Source organism: Acromyrmex echinatior, chromosome 1 (assembly GCF_024713525.1).
Source record: "Acromyrmex echinatior isolate Ae372 chromosome 1, ASM2471352v2, whole genome shotgun sequence".
Classification (NCBI taxonomy): domain Eukaryota; kingdom Metazoa; phylum Arthropoda; class Insecta; order Hymenoptera; family Formicidae; genus Acromyrmex; species Acromyrmex echinatior.
Genome location: NC_141852.1, coordinates 12,805,578 through 12,819,585, shown reverse-complemented (window position 1 = coordinate 12,819,585; position 14,008 = coordinate 12,805,578). Strand labels below are relative to the sequence as shown.

The 14,008-nt window shown below is 31.4% G+C and overlaps 1 protein-coding gene across 5 annotated transcripts in view; it reads right to left on the bottom strand.

Annotated features, from left to right (window-relative positions):
* The window catches only part of LOC105146873 (hypothetical protein), a 36,826-nt gene that overhangs the window by 7,281 nt on the left and 15,537 nt on the right, over positions 1-14,008 (bottom strand). For 2 of the 5 annotated variants that reach the window (XM_087414201.1, XM_087414200.1), the window contains exons 2-3: positions 11,667-11,802; positions 8,380-8,680 (exon numbers count right to left, since the gene is read on the bottom strand). The gene's annotated coding sequence lies outside the window, so the exon portion shown is untranslated. Of the gene's footprint in view, positions 1-8,379; positions 8,681-9,120; positions 9,526-11,666; positions 11,803-14,008 lie in introns of those variants that run through there. The other 3 variants (XM_087414197.1, XM_011057478.2, XM_087414205.1) reach the window with 3 other exon arrangements.

Sequence of the window (14,008 nt, the reverse complement as noted above, 5' to 3'; positions counted from 1 at the left end):
TTCTGAAATTTTTTTCTTATAAATAGGTCGAAACTTTTCCACTAACACTTGAATAAGCTATTCTACTTTTCTTGGTCAAGATCTACTTTTATTTATCAAGATTTGACAAAATTGATTTTCATAATTACATTGTTTCCTATGTTTTAATTTATACGGTATTCTTGTTACCGTCAAATTTAAAATCATAATAATTCAATAAAAGATACTCAAAAAAAAGTATATCCAAAAGTTTCCAAGTTTTACATACATTGGAATATATTTAATATACTTTCTATTAACATATTTAATTCGCTTCAAAGTTACGGATTAATGCTAAATAGATCAATTATTTTCTTAATAATCAATTTTCTTAATAATCGAATAAGACTAAAACCGTTACATTCATATTATAAAAAGAAGTATCGATGATTGCGATAAGAGACAAAATAAATTAATCATACACAAGCTAGAGCTGAAAAGGACTTGACGGTAAATAGACGTATTCAAAAAAAATTTAACATTTATTTACGATCAACGCAACAGAATTCATAAACGACGACACGGCTAATATTTAAGAGAAAGCAGGTTAATAAGCCGAAAATGTGAGCAAAGTTTGACTCACTTTTCTTGGGAATCTCCGATTCGACGAAAAAATTAACAAATATTGCTCTTTGTCCCAAGCAGGAGAGAATTTCTTGCTCTCTGAGAGAAATTCTTTAAGATAGCTTAAAGATAGCAATATTATTTCTTATCTCTAATCTCTTTATTGCTAGTAGTAATTCTCATTTTTTCTGAAACGTGAAAAGACAACGATATGTGAGATAAAATTAACAATATTAGCCTATATTATAACCATGACAATTAACTTTCACTTTAATGTTATAACTTCAGTAAGACAAAATCTCTTTACTAAATCTTTTTAATACAGCTTTCATTAGATGAACAAAGTTAAACGGCATATTTATGGAAAATGCAAAGAGTAAATAATAGCAACCTATTTTTCTATCGTACCCGTCACGACCTATTCTCGCACGAACTCGAGATTGCCGATAAAATTCTATTGGAAATAATCCTCTCATGCGTTAATATAATCGCAACGTCACTAAGTAGATAAATATTCATCCTTGTCGTAATCATGATTAGATCCCAAGGTCCTCGATCAAAAAACATAACCGCGAACTCTTGCCTTCCTCGCAACAAAATGCGTTTATCCTGTGAGTGTATAAAAGTTTTCTATACAATAAAATCTCTTGCATGTGTACATCACCTCGATAATCCTCTATTCGCTTGCGTCAGTCGTTGATAAATTATTCGTCAATGTTGCGTATATAAGATATATGATAGCTGAGTCATAATGGCTGTACCACGTGGCTATATAATAATGATTCTTCCAATCTAAACGATTCCATGATTTTTGCAAAAAATATCGATTCGCCAGATTTAATTAATTCGGATATTAATCATACTTTGGCGGCCAAATAAACCGGCTGATATTTCATCATAACACGACATGGTAATAGCTAATTTTCAAAATTTTTATAAAATGTAATATCATATCATTTAATGACACTATTATAGCATTAAAATATTTCTACGGATCAGATAAAGACTCGTTACGCGTGCTCGTGCAAGATAAATCTGCATTCTCCGTCTTACGTAATTCCATTGCATCTCCGCGATTTCTTCTTTCATTGCTAACCACCATAGCGAAAGAGAGTGTTAAAGAAATTATCCTACGCCAGTTATCCCACAAAATCGTCAATATTATTTAAATTGATAATATAACCGATAGCTTCAGAAGGTGAATATCGAAGTGATTCAATAATAATTGGCATACTTTCAACGAGTTCAAGCTTCAATAAATGTAGAAACGATTTAATATACTGGCATATAATTACTTTTGTTAATGATAAAAATTGATAAGCTAAAATTTTAATTTATATTTCTATATTAAAAAGAAAAATGAAAATTTTACGTAACGAATTTCATTGTTCATTTATTTATTTTTCCGAAAAAAGTAAAAACCTACTATATATACTCTTCACGTTTATTTCATGCGGCGTGGTGCAATAATTAATATCATGCATCATAAGTGACGCTTGCCTTAACTCTTATTGCGCTATTTTATATCAAAGCTCCATTCTTCCATACACGTAGCTCCGAGAATTGAAATCATCGAAATTAGACCGGTTTCAGTGTGCTCGCTCGAGAGAAAGACAGGAGGAATGACGACATATGCAGTCCAGCGAGGATGATTTTGTGGAAAGTCGAATAGAGAGAGCGAGTGATGCTGTTACTGCTGTTACTGCTGGCTGGTACGTTCGCCTGCTCCAATTGCGATTTCTCGCTTACGCGTGCTAATTAACCCTAATTGTGCGAGGGGAGAAGGAAAGAGAAAAAAGGGGGGTAATCTATCTAGAGAAGGATAGATCGCGGCGCGAATAGAACAGTGGGGATGCTCTATAGCAGACGATTTCACCAGTCTCGTCCCATCGTCGATCTTCGCGATTCGAGAGCGAGATAGCATTCTGTCGTGCAATATCGTCTGCAATTGGTGGTACACAATACACACATACGTGCCGCGTATATCAAGTAAAGTACAAAGAGAATTCTTTTGATTTAACATACAGCACGCTCTCGTTGGTGCCACGCAATTCCGGGGTTCGTTTATTATATGTATGTTTTACATGGTGACATAGTATGGCATCATGTGTTTCTTTGTATAATAGCAGATAACACAGATAACTAAATACATCAATTAATTGACGTGATATTCATAATTACTTACGTATTGTCGCAGCATAAATGAATAGCACATTCACGACTTGATAATAATTTCTTTAAACTTAATACAGTACCAATTATGTAATTGATATATTCAAGAATAAGAAGGATGCTAATAATACATTTGTGTTTCTCGAATTTATTATGTTAGAAAAGTATTAAATTTAACATCTTACGCACTAATAAAAAATAAATTAAATAACAATAATAAAATATATGTACCATCAAATTATTTTTAAACTATATTTCAAAAACTCTACTATTTCTCATTTTATTCTTTTTAATATTAAATTTATTATCTTAGGCTTATATTAATCTGAAGTCTATGCGAGACGTAATAACAATTTATAATTAAGATCAAAGTTATAATTTAAAATACGTGATTTATCTTCTTAATCATGAGATAATTACTTTCATTTGATACGTTAATAATAATTATTTATCTAGGATAAGTTTTAAAAAAAAAATTTTCTGTTGCAGTGTATAGCAACGTTAATAAATCAAAGCTATATATGATATTTTAAAAGCGCATTTATGATTCGCTAGATCCAATTCTCCATGCGAATTTATGTATCACTTATGCCGCGTACAGTTACGATATCTGTGAAGTTTAAGCGAACGGTTTACATACAGTTGTCCGGCTTGGACCAATGAATTTCACAGAATCCGTTGCATCGTGCGATTGGAATAGCAGTAATAGCAACGGTTAAAGAATCATTCGACTAAATATCCGTTCTCTACATGATCCAACACTTAAATCCGCTGTTATTTCATATAATCGAATAATAATTCAAAAAAACCAATGATGCTATAATATATTTAACATCGAATTTCGTACATTGCGAAATAATTAATAATGTCGAATATAATCAAATCTAGAGTAAATATACATATCAGAATTCTGAAAATATATACTTGAGTTTAATCAGAATCAATTATTTCACGAACGACTTCGATGGCATAAATCGGTATCATTTCATGACAACTGAACGTGCATATCTATATACTGTCTGTTATGTTCAAATGACATTAATATACTCAAAATGAGTATACTTTAATTATATGAATATTTTTTAATTGTTTAAATGCATATTCTGTATCAGATTTCAATACCAGATAACAATAATTATTTACAAAAAAATTTATTTATTATTCTGTAAGAATATTCATGCATGCCTAATTTTGTTATTACATATATAGTTTGAAAGTGAATAGTTTAATATCCTATTCCTGCAGCATTTAAAGCTTACACGTACAAGTGTGATCATAAAACTTGCGTTTGAAGTCCTTCTATTTATAGTAGACTTGATTTATTCCTAGTTTTCTTCATTTTTCAAGTAATTCAAAATAGAAACAAATGTCGTTGATCTATTTTACGTGATGACGCGATAACTTATAGAATGTTCTACATTATCTATTGAATTGTATTATCTTTGATAAGAAATTAAAAAATAGATTTATATTAATATTTTTTAAAAAACTAGAAAGCATTTAATTAATTGTGCTTTTAAGAAATTTGTTTAAAAAACAAATTACATTATCCTTATGCATATTTATTTGCTTTGCTTCTTTTATTCTCTGTGTATGTATTTTTAACCTTTACGTGTTTATTTTCCAAATTCCCATTTTTCAATTTCTAAAAGTTTGTAAAATTCGTTCACAAAAATTAATTTTGTATGACAATTACTCTCTTCTCTTCTACAGATTCAAAAATCCTTTTCTAGAATTATACACATTGATTGAGATCTTTATCATGTCTTAGTCCAATATAACATTCTAGAGCTGTCACGTCGTAACAACATTTGCTTGATATAAAAAGTTGCAATCTGTATTTACGAAATAGTAGTCACAGACTAGTAAATTGCGCAAAGAAACAACGTGGAGTTCTTAAAATTGGACTTTAAAGTCCTACGAAAATTTATATATATATATATATATATGTTGTGTGCGTGGGATATTGATGTAATAGGAGATAGTGATGTGTCACATAAATCGTCTGTGTGTAAAAATCCTACTTAATCGGTAAAACAAACGTCTTTAGGATCCCCTTCTGCACACCCTGAAAGACGTCACGCTCCGATAAGATTCACTATTCTTAATTTGTATCGTTTTTGTTTCTTTTTTTTTCTTTTCCTTTTCTTTTAGCCAAATATACGATTTTATAGAGCACAAATGCGTAATTTAGTAAATTACTTTTCGTATTATACCGTGGCAATTAAAGCGTAAATACTTAACGGCAATACATTGAATGTCGAAATGAGGCCGTTGTTCCCTATCACAGGAAGCAAATGGCACTTTAAATTGCCGGCCGCACGCACGTCATCATCTTGTCGAGGGATAACTGCACACGATCCTTCTCTCGTGTGGATGCAATCTTGATTCGACCGACATGGGTGCCACTCGGCTTTTATCCGATCATTTGCGACGAAAGGCGCGAGTCTTAGACGGAGATAGACGGCGATCGAGCGATCATTTTTTTCCTACTTGCTGCACGAGTGAGATTCAAAATATCTCTTGACAACTGTTCTTTTCCCGGCAAGAATGCTACTTTCACGCGCGAATATATTTATTTCTATTTACTTTGCTAATGTATAAATTTGCATTTGAGTTTTCATGTAAACGTCGTTATCAACATTTAAATCATCTGAATCATGTGTGTATAAATTTCACATAAATTTCAAATTCTAAGAAATGAGAAAAGATGAGCAAATATAAAATTTGCCATAAATCGTGACATCTTCAAGAGGACTTTCCAAGATGATATTGCTGCCGAATTGTTTTCAATAGTTTTAGAAAACAGTTTTAGAAATGAAAAATTAATTTTCAACTTCATATTTCGTAAATTCTGTCATGTTACTCTTTGTAGGTACGTCAAATGATGTTAGCACGTGAAGATGCAATATGTGCAATATTACGTGACGCGCCTGTTGCGCTACGACCGACTTTATCGGGGATGTCAGATTGTGTGATACTTGGATCGCACAACCGTTATCAAGACGCGAGCCGGGGGTCAAGCTTAGTCGTGCATATTGGTCTTTATGCACGTTATTTTCTCTAAGAGTAAAGATTACACGTTATCATCTCTCGAAAATGATTAGTACAAGTACATAATAGATGATTATGATATATCGAACATTTATCGATCGTCGTATCTATACACTCTTATTCAAGAAGCTAATGTAATTTTAATTATAATTACTTATCTTTGAATCCTAGTAAACTAGTTAATACTAGAAATTAAAGGCCTTTAACGGTCGAAGCTGGATCTTTTAATGCTTAAAATAATTCAATCTTGAATTACTATATATATCTACTATACATATATGTACTTGTATGATACTTGCTGATTGGATATCAAATTATAAAAAAAACATTGTTTGTCAATTTAATTTGCGATTATTAAAATAGTTTAATTGCGGAAAAACAATTCAGCGCGCAGTTTAAAAAGACTACAAATATGATATATATATGGAAGTACGTATATAGTACATATAGTATAATTCAAGATTGAATTATTCTAAGCTATTAAAAAATCCAGCTTCGACCGTTGTAGGCTTTTCTAATATTGATATTCTCATATATGCGATCTAAAAATAAAGTTTCTTAATAGTGTTTAAACTAATTAACCTTCGTGAGTTAACCTTCGTGAATTAAAAGATAACAGTGACCTTTCATACTACATCATAGTAAATATTAAGAATATATTAATAAAATTATTTTTAAAAAAGTATGTTTTATTGTGCATCTTGTGTGATTATGCATCTATATTTAAGAACCGTGTTTTAAGAATATTTTAATAATATTACACTGGAAATTTGCATAAAACATTTATTTTTAGAATCAGAGCAATTATCAACTTATTTATTTGAACGAAAGAATGTAAGCCTATAGCATTTTGTATTTAACGAATACTAAATATTTCTATGTTTGCATTTTGCATACCGCAATTCTTTAATATTTGTAACATTAAATATTCAAAAAATGTTTAACAGTGACCATACGCTGTTGACGATAAACAATTATAATAAAGAGTCACGATAGCATTATTTTATATTGCAATGGCGTTACGTCGATCAGTTACAGACATCAGATGCTATATTATAATTTTCTTGACAGATAATATCTAAGTTGCGCCATAACTCATAATACGTTATTGTTATCAACTTGTCCATTTCCTTTGTTTGTATCTAGCGCAAATGCATAAGAACAGCAATCTGACATGCAAAGGTCACACTTGTTCTTCGACACACACACAGTTTAAATATTAATTATTGAACTTCCATAAATTAAAAGTAATTAAACAAATGCAATGATTAATTAGATATCACTCAATTGACGACGAATTGCAATCAGAATTAACACAAAAATGTTTAAAAGGTTAGAGCTATTATAATGTTAAGAATAAAAAAAAAATTGTGACAAATAAAAACCTGTTTCGCTATCGATGATTCATAAAAGAAATATCAAGGCCGTTTTTTTTTTATAAAATCTTTCGATTAATATGGTAAAATGCCGGTTTACTGTGAATTTATCGCGTTCTCATTATTCGTCGATAGCGGAAATTGAATCCTTCGCTTGTTTTTCAATTGACGTCATTAAAATCGATTGAAATGGGTCATTAAAGCGTACAATCATGTGATATTTCGCCGATTGAACGAGAGCCACGTATTTAGCTCTTCTCTAAGCTTTCACACACTTTCATAATTTGTAGCGTGCGGCCGCGAACGGTATTCGACGAAATTCTATGCACCGGCACGGACGTACGATGCGTGTACATACAGTTCCTGATTTCTCTGAGAGAAAGAAAAAGGAGAACAATCGATGTTCTTCGCGTGATCGCACGCATCTTAATTTTTAATCAATAAGTGCAAAATATGAATTTATTATCTTTACATTACTAATTCCGATTGAAACGCAACAAATTCAATCAAATTATTTCGTATAGCCGCAGAAACACGGATATACAGAATCGATATACAGAATCCAGTAAAAGTAAATTGAGGTCACGATCGTTTTAACGGTTTTCTTCAGGCAGTCACTTCGTTGCCACGAAACCATCAAATCGATCGATACTTAATTGCGTCATGAAATTTTCGCCAATCTTATGGCTATCAATCACAACGTGAATTCTTTGATTAAGTAAATCGTTTCTCTAATTCTTGTTTAGACTGACTTTAAGTTTATATTTACATTTATTAATATTTATTTATGTGCTTAGAGTTACATAAATTTATATCTCTCCTTGAAGAGAGAGAGGATTTTTTTTTTATTAATTTTCTCAAGCTTTCGATGACTCGTCAAAAACAGATCTGAAAAAACATATTCCTCGAAAGATTGGGAATAGAATCAAGTATATATCGTGAATGGTATTATATATTAAGAAATCTAAAAACTTGAAATTTTTATGAATACATCAAAAAGTAATATTCCTACCTATCAAATTAAATCTTGATACCTACTAGCGGATTCTGGTACCGTTACATCAAACGCTTTATATGAAATAAAAACTTTAATAGTGTTACTCTCCAACGGAATATTACTTCGGTGTCGAACCAATCCGGATTGCAAAACAAGTCGGATCATCCTAGCCATTGACTATTTCTACGTTCTACTTACGAAAAATATAAAGAAATGAATCGATCGTGACCGTCGGGATCAGCTTGGTCGAGAGATCGTCAGCCTTTCGAATCCATCCAGAAGACGTCCCGGGGTGCCCGGGTCGCATCCCGTGACACTCGACGACGACCTCCGTTATCAAGGGAAGAGGAACGGATCCGCGTTAATACGCCGGCATTCCTCTTCCATTGGCGTATCACGTCATCTCGCAGTTCCTTTTCGTTCTTATCTTTAGCTGGTCCACCTCGGAATCAGGAAGAATGCATTGGCGATCACTATGTACCCACTATGTTTTCTTCTTCTGAAACCGCGGATATCCCGAAGAAAACAACACTCATTAAAGGACAAAACACGAACCGGACGCGCTTTCTTCTCCCGACTATTCGCATATATATATATATATATATATATATATATATATATATATATATATATATATATATGTATGTATATATGTGTATAAATGTATGAGTATGCGTGCGTATCGGCTGCTGTTGCCGCCGCTGCGCCGGATGAATGCGACGTGCCTGAATGGGAAGGACGGAGCTGAAAGCAAGCTCGATGTACTTCGATCTTACAATTCTCACGATTCCTTGCGCATTGAGCGATCGCCCGCAAACACATACAAATTATCGCTCATCGTCACTCGTTCTTTGTGAACATGATGATGACGTTAACTTGACAGTTTTAAGCCGAATACGATCAACTTTTTGCTTTTCGGATTCATCGATCTTTTTCTACCTTCATGCGTCACCTGATTCAGTTGGAGCATTCAAAAGTCGTTGTTAGAGGCCGGTTGCCAATCGCCGGTCGCCGGTCGCCGGTCGGTACTTGAAAGGTTTTATATATATATATATATATACAAGGACCTGTTACACACACCTCTACATCAGTAACCGGCACATTCTCGTTCCCCAAACCTTATCTCGTTTAACCCGATAGCCGCGATAATTATTTATATCAAGAGACTGCAGGTCTTTTTAACTTCATAAAATTATTTATGTACAATAACATGAGAAACACGTTAATGAAAAATTAAATTGCATTCCGGAGTTCGACAAATTCGGGGCAAAAATACTCGTCGTATATCGTGTCGGCGTCTCGCTCCCAACTGCCGCCAGACGCCAGACGAAGTCTTCGACTAGGGGGCCGTTCGAGAATCAAGAGGGGAGCTCGAAGAGAGTGAGAGAGTGAGAGAGAGAAAGAGAGAGAGAGAGAGAGAGAGAGAGCGAGAGAGAGAGAGAGAGAGAGAGAGAAAGAGGGGGGTAGTCGATTGGTCAACTAACATGATGGGAAGGGAGATTCCTCCGGGATCCAAGGGTATTGGGGAACATATGGGAAGTCATAAGAAACCAGCGTCTACACCGACTAAGTTCAAAGAAGAGGCGATGTCTTTGTGTAGCAGGGTAGACATCAAGTATGTGTGACTCCTTCATAGGGCGACAAGTCGCGACGATAACATAATGGATGCAAAAATATTTATATTTCAGAACATGATTTTTATCTTCTTTAATAATTCAATAAATAATGAAGAAAGACAAAAAACAATTTTTATCAATTTCTATATTCTTGTTCTATACATAGGAACAGGTAGAGCGGACTAAACTGAACCGAACAGTCATCTACCATTTTATGATTTTCGCAATGATTAACGAGATATTAATTACTAAAAGTCGTTAAATATTGGTTTTCAATAATTTTTTACTCAAACACTATCAACTTTATAAAAAAATTGCAAGAGACAAAAATCATTAATTTTCTTCTCATAGAATTCTAAAAATTTTTTCAAAATTTTTTATCAACTTTTTAGTACTGCATTTTCTTATTTTTATTATTTTCTATGTGAAAATACGATATTAAAAAATTGTGAAAAAATTCTCAGAACTTTATAAGAAAAAAATAAACATTTTTTATCTCTTGTTGTTTTTCTGTAAAATTGATAGTATTTGAGTAAAAAAATTATTGAAAATCAACATTTAGCGACTTTTAATAATTAATATCTCGTTAACCATTGCAAAAATCGCAAAATAGTACAGGATTTTTCGGCTCAGTTTAGTCCGCTCTACCTGCTCAGAATAAGTGGTGTCGAATTTAATAACACCGTGTGTGTGTGTGTGTGTGTGTGTGTGCGCGTGTGTGTGCGTGTGCGTGCGTGTGTGTGCGCGCGTGTGTGTGTGTGTGTGTGTGTGTTTTTATTAATTTAATATTACCAAAAAAAAGGAGATCTAAACATATCTTACATATTTTATTTAAATCACCGTTTTTTTTTAATTGAGGATCTTATTTTTTACCATATTTCTTACAAGATATTAAGTCTGAATTAAAGAAACTCTTTAACTCGTTATTTATAACAGCCGGATGTAATAATTAGCGCGAAGTTCTCAGAACTTTTCTTTCTCTCGAATAACCAGATGTTCCTTTCCTTTGATTAAAAACTCCAAATTTTAAGTTCTTCTCTTAATTCTAAATTATTCTTTTTGAATTTTAACAACGAAATCATGGTACAGTTTATCATTAAATCATAATTCTAATAAATAAATATTTTTATGTAAAAATGTATATAAAATACCTTTATATATGTTAATATATTAGACATTTTTATATTTTTATTATTTATATGTATATTATTACATTTTTCAAGTATAAAAAATTATATGTGAAATTATAAAGACATTAGAAAGCGTCATATTTAAAAAGATCATATTTTTTATAATCTAACTCATTCAATGAATTAGATTTAATCTCATTAAAATAGGCAATAAATTATTAATGAATTGTCAATTTTATATCGAAAACTTACAAATGGCAAAAATTTAGCGGCTCATTAAAATTTCCTCATTGAAATTGTCGACGCGCCATCAGGAAATCAAGCTATAATTAACTATCCGATTGCATCGAAAAATGATCACGTTGTGGATGCGAAATCGGTTCGGAGACATCTAATCGTTGTGAATATACGGGAAGAATCGTGAGATATATGGTATGAGAGTAAAAGGATCCCAGTGCGACCTACACAGCGACTAACACAGGAAATCATGATCCCGGCAACTTTCTCAACTGAATTTAAAGGATAAAGCAGCATCCATCGACGGCGTGAACAAATCATATGATCTCTATCGACCAAATATATCCTGAACTGAATTAAATTGTTGAATAAAAATAGTTTAATCGAAACGATTTACTCTTAAAATCTGCGTGATTAATCTTTAGAACTACATTTTATAAGTAAAACTTGATGTTTTGAAGCGGAGCGACTTTTCTTCAAATATAATTAGTTATTTACGTACCTTGTACTTTAAGATGACACTGAGAATAAAGGTGGATGAAGAATATTCGGAGGAGATTTGTCCTGGTCAACAAGGTCAGGCAGGGAAATCCATTATCTTCGTTGATTTATATCTTTTTTAATACGATACCATCTGTCTGAAATAAACAAATTTTTGTCAATTAGTAACAAATTAAGTAAGAAATTTAATAACGGATTTAACAATGGAATTTCAATCTTTTTTATGAGAAAGTAATTTCATAAAGTGATATTTTATTATTGTTCATAATTTATATACATAAGTTTAAACACTTTTATTTAAATTTTTTATTTAAGATGATGAATTGTATTTTGTAATCTAAAGTAAACGGAACAATAATTAAGTCACACACGCACACATGTACACATAAAGCCTATACATAAAATTGTAAATGTGGATAGAAAAAAATTAGTTTAACTTATTAGAACCTCGATAATTCATAAAATTATTTAAGTTACTTTTTAGTTATTTTAATTAATTTCTAGAATGAACGTAATTAATGAGTAATATGAAATGATTGAAAAACGCTCTCTTAATTTTGTATTGTAATGTAATAAAATTTTATAATGTAATGAAAATTGTTGTATTAAATTGTTGCAAGTTTTTTGCGTGTAAAATTGCATGTCAGATTTCCAATCGCACAGCCCATAGATCTTCATTGAAGAAAAATGACAGGATATATCTTAGGTAAGGTCTTCCCAACGAAAGGAACAATAGAGTGCACGTGGTCCGCAAGCGAAGCAACTGGGACATGGCTGTCACGATCATTATTACAGACAATAATCGTTTCAAGGGATTTCCTTAATATTAGCACCAACATCAGCACTGTTGGATATTTTCTCTTTGGTATTAACTTCCAGCGCACGATATTCTACGAAATGTATTAACTTAACTTTTCCATTAATTTAAATTTGAAATTAAAAGTTTTATTATTTCCTCAATCCGAAATTAGATTATTAATATTTTGTATATTATTAAATTATTGTGCTCTACATTATAATATAAAAATATTGTATTATTATAGTTTGCAATATAAACTAAAGATAAATTGATACAATAATATGATATCTAAGCAAACAAAAATAAACGAGTTATATATACATTAATATCTTCAAATATAACCAACATAAAGCATCTAATCTTAACTAGTAAAGTAATAAGTACTTTACTATCGCGTAAAGAACTAAGTATACTATAATATCTTATCAAAGATTAGTAAAATTTTTTCCTTAAACAAAATTATATTTCCTCATAAATATATAATAAAAGTAAATTTTGAATTTTTGCAACATCATTGCTCTTACTATTTTATCACATACAGCAATTAAAAATAATAAATTTTCATATTTGTATTAGTATATTTAAATACGTTATTGCTTGATGATTTACGTCATCATTTGCTTAAGTCGATAAGCAGATTAGAAGCCTAACGGTTTCAATAATCGTTTGTCAAATTCATTTCTCCATTTTCTCCATTATAGTGATTGTATTGATCTAACAATAGTTTTATATTGCAAAATATTAACAAGCGGTGAGCAGGATATGTAATTATTCGCACTCAACTGTTACGATCGTCTCAAAGACCCCGTTCGCGTTGACGATGCCGTAATCCATCTGAGAAAGATGTTTTGATATGCGAAAAGAACTATGAGAAGAGTACTATCTCAATATAGCATAAGCAAGAATTTATAAAAGTGGGCAATAAATTTTACGAATTCGCACCATTGTATTATTGATTTTGTCACATTTTGTAACTCATTCTTGATGATCCTTTTTCTTTAATTACATATATTAGGTATTGGAATTAATTCGTAGCGTTTTTTAATGAAAGAATGTTATTTATTTCACATGAGCATTAAAAAATACATTAATGAAAGTACTTCCCATCACTTGTAAAACGCTACGAATTAATTCCAACACCTAATATATTCTCGATAGAATCTCCAAAAAAAAAATGATAGAACAAATGAAATAGACAATCATATAATAGATTCATTGTTTCATCTATTATTCTATCCTACTAGTAAAAATCGATAAATATATAAACCTCTCAAATCTGTTGCAAAATGACATAAAATAAATTAGAAAATATCTTCCTTAAATTAACACTCGTGATACTTGTATTCGCAATATTATATAAGTATGTATATATTCTTATATATCACTTCTGATGAAATATGATGATCAACACAGAGGACTATCCGAAATATTATGATCAATACACCGGATACGAATATCACGTTACGAGATACAATAAAGCTTTGCTTGGAGCCTGGCAAGTTATGCAAGCTAAAATATCGATGAAATTTGCAATATTCAACATA